This window comes from Danio rerio, chromosome 4 (genome assembly GCF_052040795.2).
Source record: "Danio rerio strain M-AB ecotype USA chromosome 4, GRCz13ab, whole genome shotgun sequence".
NCBI classification, from domain to species: Eukaryota; Metazoa; Chordata; class Actinopteri; order Cypriniformes; family Danionidae; genus Danio; species Danio rerio.
The window spans coordinates 80747059-80759992 of NC_141024.2; the positions used below are offsets into that span (position 1 = coordinate 80747059).

At 38.0% G+C, this 12934-nt stretch overlaps 2 long non-coding RNA genes across 2 annotated transcripts; one reads left to right on the forward strand and one right to left on the reverse strand.

The window, feature by feature from the left end:
• The first annotated feature begins 4497 nt into the window (after positions 1–4497).
• On the forward strand, positions 4498–5690 carry LOC147845105 (uncharacterized). Its single transcript, XR_015484552.1, has 3 exons — positions 4498–4906; positions 4982–5086; positions 5163–5690. It is a non-coding gene; the product is annotated as an uncharacterized LOC147845105 (long non-coding RNA).
• A 1621-nt stretch (positions 5691–7311) lies between these two features.
• LOC141381920 (uncharacterized) lies at positions 7312–10683 on the reverse strand. Its single transcript, XR_015484491.1, has 3 exons — positions 10658–10683; positions 10238–10335; positions 7312–7542 (listed from the first exon to the last, which is right to left on the reverse strand). It is a non-coding gene; the product is annotated as an uncharacterized LOC141381920 (long non-coding RNA).
• Positions 10684–12934: the final 2251 nt, after the last annotated feature.

Below are 12934 nucleotides of genomic sequence, written 5' to 3' on the forward strand. Positions count from 1 at the left end.
CAGCCGTTATAATGAATCGTTTTTGGTTAAAGTCCAAATGCAGCGATGGAGAAGCCGCTTTAAGCATAATGATAACGCCCTTATTAGGGCAGTGACCAGCGGCTTCGTTGTAACGGTGCTGTGTAAAGAGGATATACTGGGGATGAATTGGATCGCTTATAAATGAATGGGCAGCTATTCCAGCGCTCAGGAAGTAAAACATGAAGCGGACCCCGCGCTTTTAGCGCCGCTCGGAGACGCGCTGCGTCTCGCCGTGCGTTTGGAATTCTTGACATGTTCAGTCGGGGTGCGTGCTCCGGCGCAGCCGTCAGCCATTAATATCCAGCTGTTGTCCGCAGTGCCCAGCCTCACTTTAGAGCAATTGTATTCTACGGCGCCGCGGAGCGCTACTGTACATTTAAATAGTTTCATTAAATAAATATTAATTATGTGTGTCTGGTTTGTATTGGCCTACCATCCCTTGTCATGAGCGCGCGCGGCGCCTCCGGTGCGCGACTCCTTTCAGGCCGGGACTGTTACGGCCGAGAATGGATAGATACTTCATCTACTACAGGGACCGGTGCTGCGAGTTGAAGGAGGCGAGTGACGGAAAGCCATCCCTGCGGGATACTGCGCGTGAGTTTTTAGTGTCCTAGGTTGGACAGCAGTTTGAGCTTATCGTGAACTTGGTCTTCAAGGATAAAAAGAGAGCTAATTTAAGTAGATTAAATTAGATTAAGAAGCTTGTAAATTATTATTTTTATTTCAATTGATGCTTAAGAATTCTAGACGGGCTTGGCCGGACGTTCATCCGCGATGGGGATGCCAATATTAGAAACCTGTCACGAGGTTTTGGCTCGAAGATATTATGGGGGAGATATAAGGAAATTATCTAATAGATGAACTAAGTGCAAACGCCGTGGTTATTGGTGAGAATCCAGCGAATGCTTAAAAGCGTGGATGAATGGGCTCAGGCCGGGCGCTACGGGGGGCGAAGGGAGGCATTGCCCCCTCAGAAGAATTTGAGCCCCTCAGTTTTCATAAAGGATTATTCACTCTAAAAATTATTTCAGTAGTTAATTAACACTCCCGTCATCCCGACCTTCAGACACGTTTAAATATTGTATAATATGAAATGGCAATTAAATTGTGAAATTGTGAGATTAAAGCTCCTATTCCAGAGATGTGGTCCCCGCATCAGGTCAGGTGCGTCCGTATAAACGTGCACACGGCGATGGAGGCGCACTCAACTCACGCAGGAAAAACTGAACTAGTGAATGACATGAGGCTATGGCAGCCTAAGTAATTACATGTTTTGGTTAACTAATTCTTTAAACACAATTCTCTGAAGATCTAAAGAGAAATGCAAAATAATATTGCCGTTAAATTAATTTGAGCAAAAACGCGACAATCTGCTCTGTACAGTTATGTAGCTTATTAAAATGTTTAGTTCACTATAATCCCATAGTAGTCTACACTATAGGCTTAATTATTATTTAAATGTATTATTTTCATTATTATCAATATTAATAACATTGACGAAACGCATTTTGACATGCTAAAGCGCACTTTTACAGTTGTGTAAGGAAACATCCCATTATTTAGCAGCAGTTAAGACACAATAAAATGCCTTTACGTTTAAGTGATCGGTCTGCAAGTCGAGTTACTGTGCTATAGATTAAATAAGTGCGTAAGTGGATTTGCGGATCATCCTCTCACTTGTACTGCGAGTAGGCTAAATGATAATTTATAAAAATATGTAAGGCTATACTGCTATTTGCTCATGCAAGATTAAACCCCAGAAAACATTGTAGGCTTGTATTTGAGGCGTGATAACTCGGTTATGCGGATTTCACAATTAGTTATTGCCGGTTATACGAATCTGACCGTGGATTAGCTTGCATGGGCAGCTACCTAAAACTTAAACGTTTATGGCCTATTATTGAAATAAAAAGGAAGAAAATATGGTGAATGAAATATGATTAAAATCACTGTTGACGCTGAAGCTATAATCTGCGTTAATAAAAGGTATTGCATAACCTTCGATAACTAAATAAGAATTAGCCAAACTGCAAAATATTAATACTAAAGTAGGCTATATTAATATTTAATTGCTTTAGGTCAGTAACTCAGGCAGTAATGCAAAGTAATAATAAATGTGAATAAGGCCTTAATGAAAGGATATATCCTGGCGCCAGGCCTGTATGGGCTACTTCTGCGTCCGCATATTAAACGGACTGCTTAGTAGAATTAAAATCTCCGATTAATGCCGAAATTCGGAGGAGATGCCCGAATCAGGTTTTAATTTAAGACAAGGAAATGTTGACTTGCAAGCCAATTGCTGCCGTCTAGATTCATCAGAGAGATTGCTTGTTTAATGCTGTGATAATTTAAAGCGTCATGTTTATGCGGAATGATGCTATTAAAGCTGAAAAAGGGTGGAATATATGAGGTGATTAAAGAGCCGTAATTAGACGTTTTTAGAAACGTTCTAATGCTCTTTCCAGTAGGGTTGATGAATGTGCTAAACTGGGATCGAGAAAAAGGGACCGATCGTGAATTTTCGATCTCTTTCTCGCATAAAAGCTCTTTGATTTCTGGTTCAGCGTTGGTGGAGAGCTAGTGAGGTTATATGGGAAGGGAGCGCCGAGATACCGGGCTGGGATCCGTTAAACAGACCTGAAATGAGAAATACAGAAAAATTAGATCAGGGTGCAAACATAAATCAATAAAAGATTAAACATATAGGCAGAACTCGACAAGTAATTTCAGTTTCCATGAGACTGTCGCCGCCGTAGTTGCAAGTGTGTAGAAGTGAAAGGAGGGAAGGCGGGGATATAGCGAGGTAGGATGGATAATTCTTAGTGCTGGGTTAATGTAGGAGATTTGGAAGAATAGATAAGAGGTCAGGATCGCTGGAAGAGGCGGGCGGGAGTTGTACTGGATTGGTGAGCTGCAATCTGGAAGGGTGAGGTGGAAATCCAGGAGTTGCGTTGATGTCCGGATATAGTCTTATTCATGTTTATTTAATTAATGAAGACTGCAGGATGTTCGATTCAGAGATTGCTTTAATGCTTTCCTTACTGCCCCGGAAGATTTTGCAGGGATATTGTCTGTTTGGGATAGGGGTGTAGCAGGAGCGCGTAGTTGTTATGTCATAGGGGGCGGAGTCGGTGAAGATGTGGATTCGTAAGGTCTTTCTGGGTTTAAAGCAGCGGCTTGTAATCATGGTTGCGGCGTTTAGGAGATTGGAAGAGTTCAATGACGGTCGTTTGTTGGATATGAGAGACGCATGATGATGCTGGAGAAGGTACGTGGCGGAGATTGGGATTGTGTTGTGTTCTGGCTGGAGTGGATAGGCCTTCGACCTCTTGTTGGAGCCTCGGTCTCGAGCCGACTTCGCGGCTGAGCTGGGTGTTGTTGAGGCGGGGCTGGTGTTTCGGGGAGCGCGGAGCTTTCCTTCTTGTCTGTAGCTGCGCTGTTGCTCTTGAGATCTCAGACGTCCACTGTTGTTGTCGTTTTTGTACATGCTGACGATGATGGAAATGGTGGTGTGGTATTGTAGTTGAAAATAGTAGGAGGTCAGTTTGTCCGTGAGTAGCTTTCGGAGGAGCAAGAGAGGACCTGTCTTCAGCTTCTTCAGAAAACGAAGATAGGGGTGTAGATCTTAGCTAGGTTATTTATAGTGAGTTTGGATCGATCTGATTGGTTAGCTAATGAGTGTAGATGAGTGGCCAGCTGCAGTCAATCATATCACGTGCTCCTCTCGAAATTAGTTTGTGAAACTTCATTTAATAATGTTTTCAGGTTACATTTTTTTATGTTTAGGCCCATGAGCTAGAAGACAAAATAAAATTGATATGCTAACTGTATTTTAGCCGTTAAAATAGGCCTACTGTATATTTTCTGGTGTTTAATTTTGCCTGAGCAAATATCAGTATAGCCTAAATAACATATTTTTAAAGATTATCATTCATCCTACCTGCAGCGAAAGTGAGAGGTTGATCTACGGCAAATCCACTTACTCACACACTATACCTATTTCATGTATAACTGTAAGCTTGACTTGGCAGGCCGATCATCTTTAAACTCAAAAGGCATTTATTCATTGTCCTAACTCGAGACTGCTGCTGCATAATGAGATGTTTCTTTACACAACAGTAAAATTGGCTTTAGCAATTTCAAAAAGAAAGCAACCATTCAAAATGTTTCCACATATTGTCAATTTCATCGGTTCATTTGAATACATTAATAATAATGAATATAATAGCTTATAATATTCATTATAGTGTAGATTACTGTGGGACTGTGCAGTGAACTAAACATTTTTATAAGGCTACATATCCCCTAACTGAAAAACTAATGTGAAAATGACTGACAGCTGCGTTTCTGCTAAAATTAACTTAACGGCAAACTTCTTATGCATTTTTTTCCTTTTAGAGCTCAGGAAAGTTGTATTTAAAGAATTAGTTAACCAAAACATGAAATGAATTAGGCGGCTCACCTTCATGCCATACACTAGTCCAGTTTTCTAGAGTGCGACTTAGCTGCCGCGTATGCACTTTAAAGGCTATATACAAGCCCACCCTGACCTAATGCGGGGACCAGATCTCCGCTGTTGCTTTGATTTTACAATCTTCATAATTTAAATGCTATTTCATATTGTGGCAGGAGAGATAATTAGTTGCCTAGCGTCAGTAATTTACGGGTCTTTGTCTCCGTCCTATCACCAAACGGCATTTGGGCTATAAAAAGAGGAAAGCATTTGCTACCAGGAATGCGTCACCTGATGAGCTGCGGCGCCGTGAACGCGCTTCCGTCTCTTCCCGCACCTACCGAGGGCAGTGGAAAGTTTGATCGGGCTGAATATTGCTTTGCCTAAAATGTTTCGCTGTGATTGCCAAAGCTAGAGTGAGTGTAGGAAAAGGTAAGGAAGCATCGTCTGTTTAATGTTGTGGTTAATGCGATCGATCTGGAAATGATGTGTGTCCTCTTTTCTCAGCTGTGAGAACCAGACGCCGGTGCGCGGCTGTGTTTGTTTGCTGTGCCGGCTGTTTGACTGAAACTTACGTGATCTCTGCCTTTGATTCAACCTCGATCCCCTTAGGTGAGCGGAAGGAAGCATGTTGTTTAAGAAGAGATTTTACACTTTCTACCATAATGATTTATTTCTCTGTTTATAGGCTGAGTGGCAATCTGTAAAGGGAGCTCCGTCGGACGCTCTGCATTTATTTGCGGCTACAGTGCTGTCCTGTTTTTTCCTTTTCGTTTAAATTTTCTGTTTTCTTAGATTTAGTTTTCTGTTTTGTTTTCTTTAATTTTCTATCTTTTCGATTTGTTCCTACAAGGACTGTTTATTTAACTTACTTTTGTTGGTATGTTTACCTATTATTGCTTGTTTGGGTCCCATTTTCCCTATTTGGTTCATTTGATTGGATTATAAAGTAGGATCCTTTATAGTTTGGCTAGATTTATTTGTTTATTTTCGAAATTTTGATTTATTCATCCAGCTTGTTTTGATTTGAGATTTTCCCTACATTTTGTGAGTCTCTACTGCTGTATTTTCTTCTTATTGATGTTTGGTTTATTTTCTCTTTAGTAATTAATTTGGCTTAAGATTGAATTGTTTCTTTTCATTGTTTAAGGTGGGATTTAATGGACTTTCTTTGTTTTCATTTATCAATTCTATTACATTTGTTTTGTTTATTTAATCATTTATTTGTGTAAATTGATTTATTTTTTTGCTTTTAATTGCAGGGCATTGGTCCGACTTTTCGGCTTGTGCCAGAGCTCCCAGGGCGGAAGGTTAATTTTATTGGAGATTTTAGGATTTTTCTCACAGTGTGTAGTGATCACTGTGTGCTGGTTTGTTGGCGTGTGTGCTCTTTCTTACACAGTGCATTGCAGTGGTTTTCATTTGCCTGAAGTACAGTCTGGCTGGTGAGCTCCCTGGGGCACAATTTGTTATTAACGATGTTTTTATTCAAGATTTGTTAAAGTAATTTATTTTGGTACCGTGCCAATGTCTCTGACTGTAATTGGTGGAGTGAACTTGTGCGTGCCTTTTTATATAGGTGGTGCATGTATTTTAATTCTTTGGGTGAAATTCCCAAGGTGGCATAGTCGAGTAAATTGCTGTAATTATTATTATATTGTGGGTCTTCCTCCATCCGCTCATCTGCCACCTGTCACAATATTATAAAATATATCTAAATGTGTTTTCTGAAGGTTGGAATGATGGGAGTGTTTAGCTGGTCGCACAGCAGAAGCGCCACGACCCAATGCACACATGACAGTTAAAAGTATCACACACCAGACGCACACATTCGCATGATATTTAACATGAAATTAATCAGATGGTGCTCTGTGGCGTGGCAGGTATATGAACAGTGTCCTGAGTCGTGGCTGGGTGCCACCGAGCGGCTATTCTGGTGTGCGACCTGCTTTAGTAATTAATGACAGAGAGTTTTCAGTTTTGATTGAACAATCCTTTTTGAAAACTGGAGGAGCACAAATTTCTTTCTAAGGGGGCAATGAACCTAGTGTCTGTTGCGATCAGATTTTTCCTCCGATGAAGTTCTGGCACGGTCCAAAGATTTCAGACACTTTCCTGCAGTGTGACATTTACAGTAGGCTATTTCACACTGTCATTGATTTGCAGTTATAATCAAATCATGTTGATAGAAAAGTTAGTAATGAACATTTATACAATATTTAGTTGTGTAAAGCATCTGTTCTGTGAGACGAGCTTCTCATAATGATATGTGAGACCCATATGGCTTTACTGTAGACATTACCTTAAGTAAAAATTATGTCGTCTGAAACTTTGTCATAATTTACACAACGCCCACCAAAAGGCAGTGGAAATGCAAGCCTGATGAAGGTGACCCGTACCAGACTGTACTGTACTTCTCAGTGAAAATGGGCCATTAGCTGCTAAGATCCACTCCTACTGCAGATATATCACTCTTTTCACTCAAAAAAATGGATCATGGCTTTAGTTGGTCCAAAGATTGTAACTATGTTCAAACTAAACAATTCACTTATGTTTGTCTGTTAAAACTAAAAGAGTTTTGTTGGGAAAAAATAGAAAAAGTAGATTTTCAAATTTAAACAGCTCACTTAATTAAGATGAATAAAAGGAAGTTGTGTTGCTTCTGCAGTGCCTCATTTTGGTCGGTAGGTTGTTGTTTCAAAACAACAGAGAATTCAAACCACACAAATCACTCTCATTAAATGGGAATCATTAGAGGAAGATTACAGTAAAAATTTTGAATGTTCAATGCACTGAAAAAAATATGGGTGATTTTAACAGTAAAAGGCTGTACAGTCCACAGTGAAAATCTGTTTAATAATTAGCAGCTCATTTCTGTACAAAATACGCAAAATAACATATCTAACCTTTGTTTTCTAGAATGTAATCAGAGTGTCTGAAATCTCGCCATACACCCTCATTCACTAGTCCCTAAATTAGTCGATTAGTTTAGTCCCCTAGACAGAGTGAATGACCACAATGAGTGAATTCAGACACTGATGAACAGCTGCTGTAGACAAGCTCAATCACTGAAAGAAAGAACAAGACCTAAACACATAGACACAGCCTCACACTAAACAAACTGAATTAAAACGGGATTAAACACCTCCATTAAATAACAACACTAGCAGCTTCACTGATTACAGTTTGAACACATTTCTGTCATATTTGCAGGAATATTTGATAATTAAAGGTTTATATGTTTTTTGAAAAATTTTTTTCATTTGACCTCACCATCATAGAGATCAGAGGCTGCTTTAGTTGGGCTCTTGATCCCTCACTCTTCTATCTTAATGTTTCTCTTTCTGTTTTAACTGTGTGTTTGTAACTCATCAGATAGAGCAAGAAAGGCAATGAGAAAATATTATGTACTAAATTTGAACAGATATAATTACTGGTCTTTTGTAAATGAAAATATATATGATATAACAAAAAGAATTGTGAGTTTATATCAATGCTGTTAGGGACAATACTTAAGGCTTTTCATTAAAGGTTAACAAATACAAAAAAAGTAAATAAATATAAAAAATTAATAATTAGAGTGTCATGCGCAAAACCTTGAAAGCTGAAGACATGCAGACATCAAGAATCAGGATATAAACCTCATCCATGGTTGCTAAAAAAAAAAGCTGCATAATTTATTTATACTGCAATGCATGCTGGGTGCCAGCCTAGTACAAAACTCCCAGCATGCATTGCAGCATGAATATATTATGCAGCTTAAAGTTCTTACACTTTCGTTTCTCTGCCTTTAGTGTATGTTGTTTTTTGAGTGTAATATTTCAGTACAGTATTTTTATAGTTCTGCGTTGTTTTTTTAATCAGATTTTTATTTTTGGTTTGTCACCATTGTTGAAATTCAAAGACTAATTGTTGATGTCTGTGTGTTTCTCATTCCTTCCATAGTTCAAACATTCTCATAGTGAATGGTGTATTTAGGGCTGATGCTCCAGTTGTTTCATTTACATATATTGATCATATCTTACACCAAGCTAACAAGATTTACAACAAATAAACAAGCAGGTGAAGGAGGTTTTAATATCGTAGCTAATTTCATCAGACTGATTCTTATATATTTCTTGGCTTTCATGCTATACAGATTCCACTATTAAGGATTTCGCTCTGGGATTTAAGGGGTTAAATGTGTTTGATGAAAAATACAGACTGTGGAATGTATTTGATGTATATGTATATGAATATGGATTTACAAATGTACCGTAGATTACTGGCAACAGCTGCCGGTATTTTTCCGTAAAATGAACAGAATTTTTAACAGTGTAAATAAATGAAATCTAAATTATAAATGTTATGTTGATCTAAAGATTACATTTATGTACCATGGTAGCATCTCTGTGCAAGTCCAATATGAACTAAGGTTAGATAATGTTGCGCTGCATCTTTTTTTGTTTAAAAGTAACTGTGTAGTTACTAATGCAGTGAAAATCTGTTTGCTAATTATACATACATGAACACATTAGTACGTTGAATGACTTCACGTTTTTGTGAGCTAAACTAGGCTTTTGTGAACTAAGCATTGTATCAGTTGATAAAATATGGTTATTTTTTTGTAAATTTAAACAGTCCTATAAAACTTCTGTATTTTTACAGAAAATTCCTGGCAACCACTGCCGGTATTTTTCAGTAAATTTAACTGATTTATTTATTTTTTTGGCAGTGTCAATAAATTAAAACTAAATTATAAATGTTGTGTTAATTGAACTAAACAACATTACCTTACCTTTATGTAACGAACTTAAGTTCACTCAAATAAATATTCTTTCTTTAAGGTAACTTAACTCTGTTACGTGGAACCTGTTGACACAAAGTTAATTATAGCCAACATATAAATTTTTTGAGTGTTCCTCCCTTACAAAGTCAAAAGAGTCCAAACTTTTCTCAGGGCAATTTATCATCAACCTGATTAATAAAAGGACTAAGCTGAAAATAAGTAAATTAATGAATGTACTATTGAAAATGATTTTCCTTATTTTAGAGGAGATTTTGTTTGTTTTCTGCTTTAGTTTTGAGAAATGTCACGATCTCTAAAATGTACAGGTTTAATAGTATTTAGACAAAAAAAAGTGTTAAAACAATGTAAAACAGGTGACAGTTATAGCCACAGCAGTTGTTTATCATCAGAATCAGTTAAAGCAGAAACACTTCAGGCAAACAAATGAAACCGGTCTGACTGCTGAAACTCTTCAGGGTTTTCAGCTCATGTATCAACACATTAGATTGTGTGATTCCACTGTAAATAAACTAAATGCCTTCATTAATACTGTTATTGCAGTGCGAGTTTTCTGCATTTAAGAGCTTCTGTAAGGGCACACACACACTATGCTATCCGAACTGTGCCAGGCCTGTTTCCCTGTACGTTTGAGAAGCTCCAGTGCTCTGAATCTTGTCAAAAGTGGCTGATCTGTTCGGTGAATTATTTGATTGTGTGTCACTGCATTTCAAACGACTAAAACGATTTAACTAAAGAAATGTCCACTGTGCTGAGCTTAATAAACACTCATAAAGTCAGATTTCAGTATCAGGATGAGAAGGTTTTTGCTTTCAGTGATCCTCTTCCAGAAACACACTCGACTTTAAAAGGTGTAAATAAAATCCTCAGAATGTCTTCAGCTCAGCAGTAAAGTCTCAGAAACACAAAGAGATGATCGACAGATAATCAGACGACACTCATAGATGATATAAAGCACAGAAAGAGCAAACTCTCACCTCAAATAATGCCTGCAGATCTGTCTATTTCTCCGCTGAACTGTTGAGCTGAACAACACATCTGAAAATTCTTTCACCTCTGGAAAACACGTCACATCCTGTTTGAGACATGAGAAAATAAGCAGTCAGATAAAAAAAAACACAGACACACAAATAGATAAGAATAGAAGATAGCAATGGAGGCTTTGCTCAGCTGGTAATAGCAGTGTTGACGGTACAAAAGTAAAGCAGTCGCTGTGATACAACAGATCACTTTTCCAAATGTGCTTTATATTGTACTTGTTATAATCTCAGTAACACAAGTCACAATGAGTGAATTTTAGCCCCAGTTAAGTCGTGTGATCCTGATATCATTCACAGCAGCTGGACTCAATAAAAGACTTTCTCCAGCTGATTTCACTGAATATACTCTACACATACTGTGATGTTTGTGTCTTCATAAGTGTGCAGTTTCACTGCTTCAGGATCAAGTATTCTGTGGAAGGAGGCAGTCCTCCAAATAAACCTGTTTTGTAAGTGCTGTGCATTCCTCGACAGGTTTCTTAATGTTTCTCAGCAGTTCCTTTAGCAGAAAACACAGATGAAAACTCAACTTTAATGACACACGACAGCAGCTCAATGTCCCGCTCTTTATTAGAGATAAAACACTGGAAAATGCAGCAAAACATCAGTCAGACAGATGAACTCAAATAGTCTTCATTACGGCTCCTTCTCAATTCATTTGACACTTTAGTTTAAGTAACAGTTTACACTATTAAATACTGGCTTATTACCTGCCAATTCTGAAAATATTAACACTTGATTAGGGCTTATGAAGTGTGATCTCATTCTACATTCCTAATCTTACCCAATGCCTAAACCCAACTGGGTCATTTCTACTATTCAGTGCCATTTGAGTCCCCGATGCATAATATGGCACAGAATATTTATAAATAAATAAATAAACCCTTAAAGCTTGTCTGACAGGATTATCCCATTCCCACCACAGAACACAATGATACGCACTCTAAATGAAATGAAATTTAAAATAATTACTATGATTTCAGCGCAGGTAGCTGAATCGTCATGTCTCAAGTCATGTATGCTCATGTTCAGTTACTAATATAACTATATATATATATATATATATATATATATATATATATATACATATATATATATATATATATATATATATATATATTAGATAAAAATCTAATAAATGCTAGACTTTTCATTGATCTTGCATTGTCATATATTTATTCATCTCACCAAATGCTATTTTTTTTAATAATTAAAAACATATGGATAAAATCTTTAACCCTCCTGTCTTGTTTATATCTTACCCCTTTAGTGTTCCCGGCCTGTTTTAACTGCTCTTATATTAGCAAAAAAAAAATCATTCTTTAGCTGTGAACAGTGTCTCAAAGTAGTGTTGAACATGAATTTTTAGAATTAGACATAAAATAACGGCAGTGAAAATACAAATAGGTGCTGACGATGTTTACAAAATGAACTATAGATGACAAAAATCAAATACTTTGTTTTATTACCGATAGACAGTACCGGCAACTTTCCGCATGGGAGTCGGTTGACTACCAAGGGGGCTAAAGACCATGACCTCTAGCATCTGTCGCTAGAGCACCTTTAGAGGTCAGAGGAGTGAGGTTTACCTGCACAGCACACACTAGCTGGCCTCCGTTACACTCACCCCCCTAAACCTCACTCCCATCCGGGTCACGGCACCAATGTAACCCCACTGGTCCTACGCCACCCAACCAGCTCCGAGCTGGGATTGAGCCAGCGACTTTCCGCATGGGAGTCGGTTGCTCTACCAAGGAGGCTAAAGACCATGGCCTCTAGCGTCTGTCGCTAGAGCACCTTTAGAGGTCAGAGGAGTGCGGTTTACCTGCACAGCACACACTAGCTGGCCTCCGTTACACTTTCACATCTGTGAATCGATTCAGTTGTTCCGAAACAGCGATTACAATTGATACAATGTAGCAATTATTCATTGGATATTCGATGGAAACACATCATATCTGCGAGCTTGTTGTTGCTTTTTTTGTTGCTGTTGTTATATTGATTCATAATTTTGAGCAGGAGTCAAGGGTTCGGCGAGAAAACATTTTTTAAAATTCATCTTCTCCGACGAAGAGCTGTAAGGCGGCATTATACACTGAAAAGGCGGGCTGTGATTTTGAATGGCGATTACGTGCTGCTAACCCACAGACGCCAAAGATCCATCAGGTATGTGTAATTTCCCTCCACACACATTCATACGTACACATGCATGTATGAATGAGTGAGTGAGAGAGAAAGCACGCGCGATGGTCTTGTTTTTATTTATTGCTAAGTGTTGACTTAAACCAATAAATAATCATGTAACATAGAATTAAATATTTAGAAAATGTAAAAATGCAGAATGTTCTATGAGTGGGTTTTTATTGTAAAATAGTTTATTGGAAGTGTACTATTAATACGTGCCTAAACTGTCATGAATTTAATTTTACTATTCCAAAAAAATATTTCAAGAATGTCTACATATATTTTTTCTCTCTCGTTGTTTATTTTTGCAAGACAATATGGTTATTCCCACGTAGTTGTGACTGGTGGAAATACATCAATAATACTTGGACGGACCACGAATGGCTGCAAAATCTCAGAATGGAAAGAAGCTCCTTTATTCTGCTGTGTGACACACTCCGGCCCTGGCTA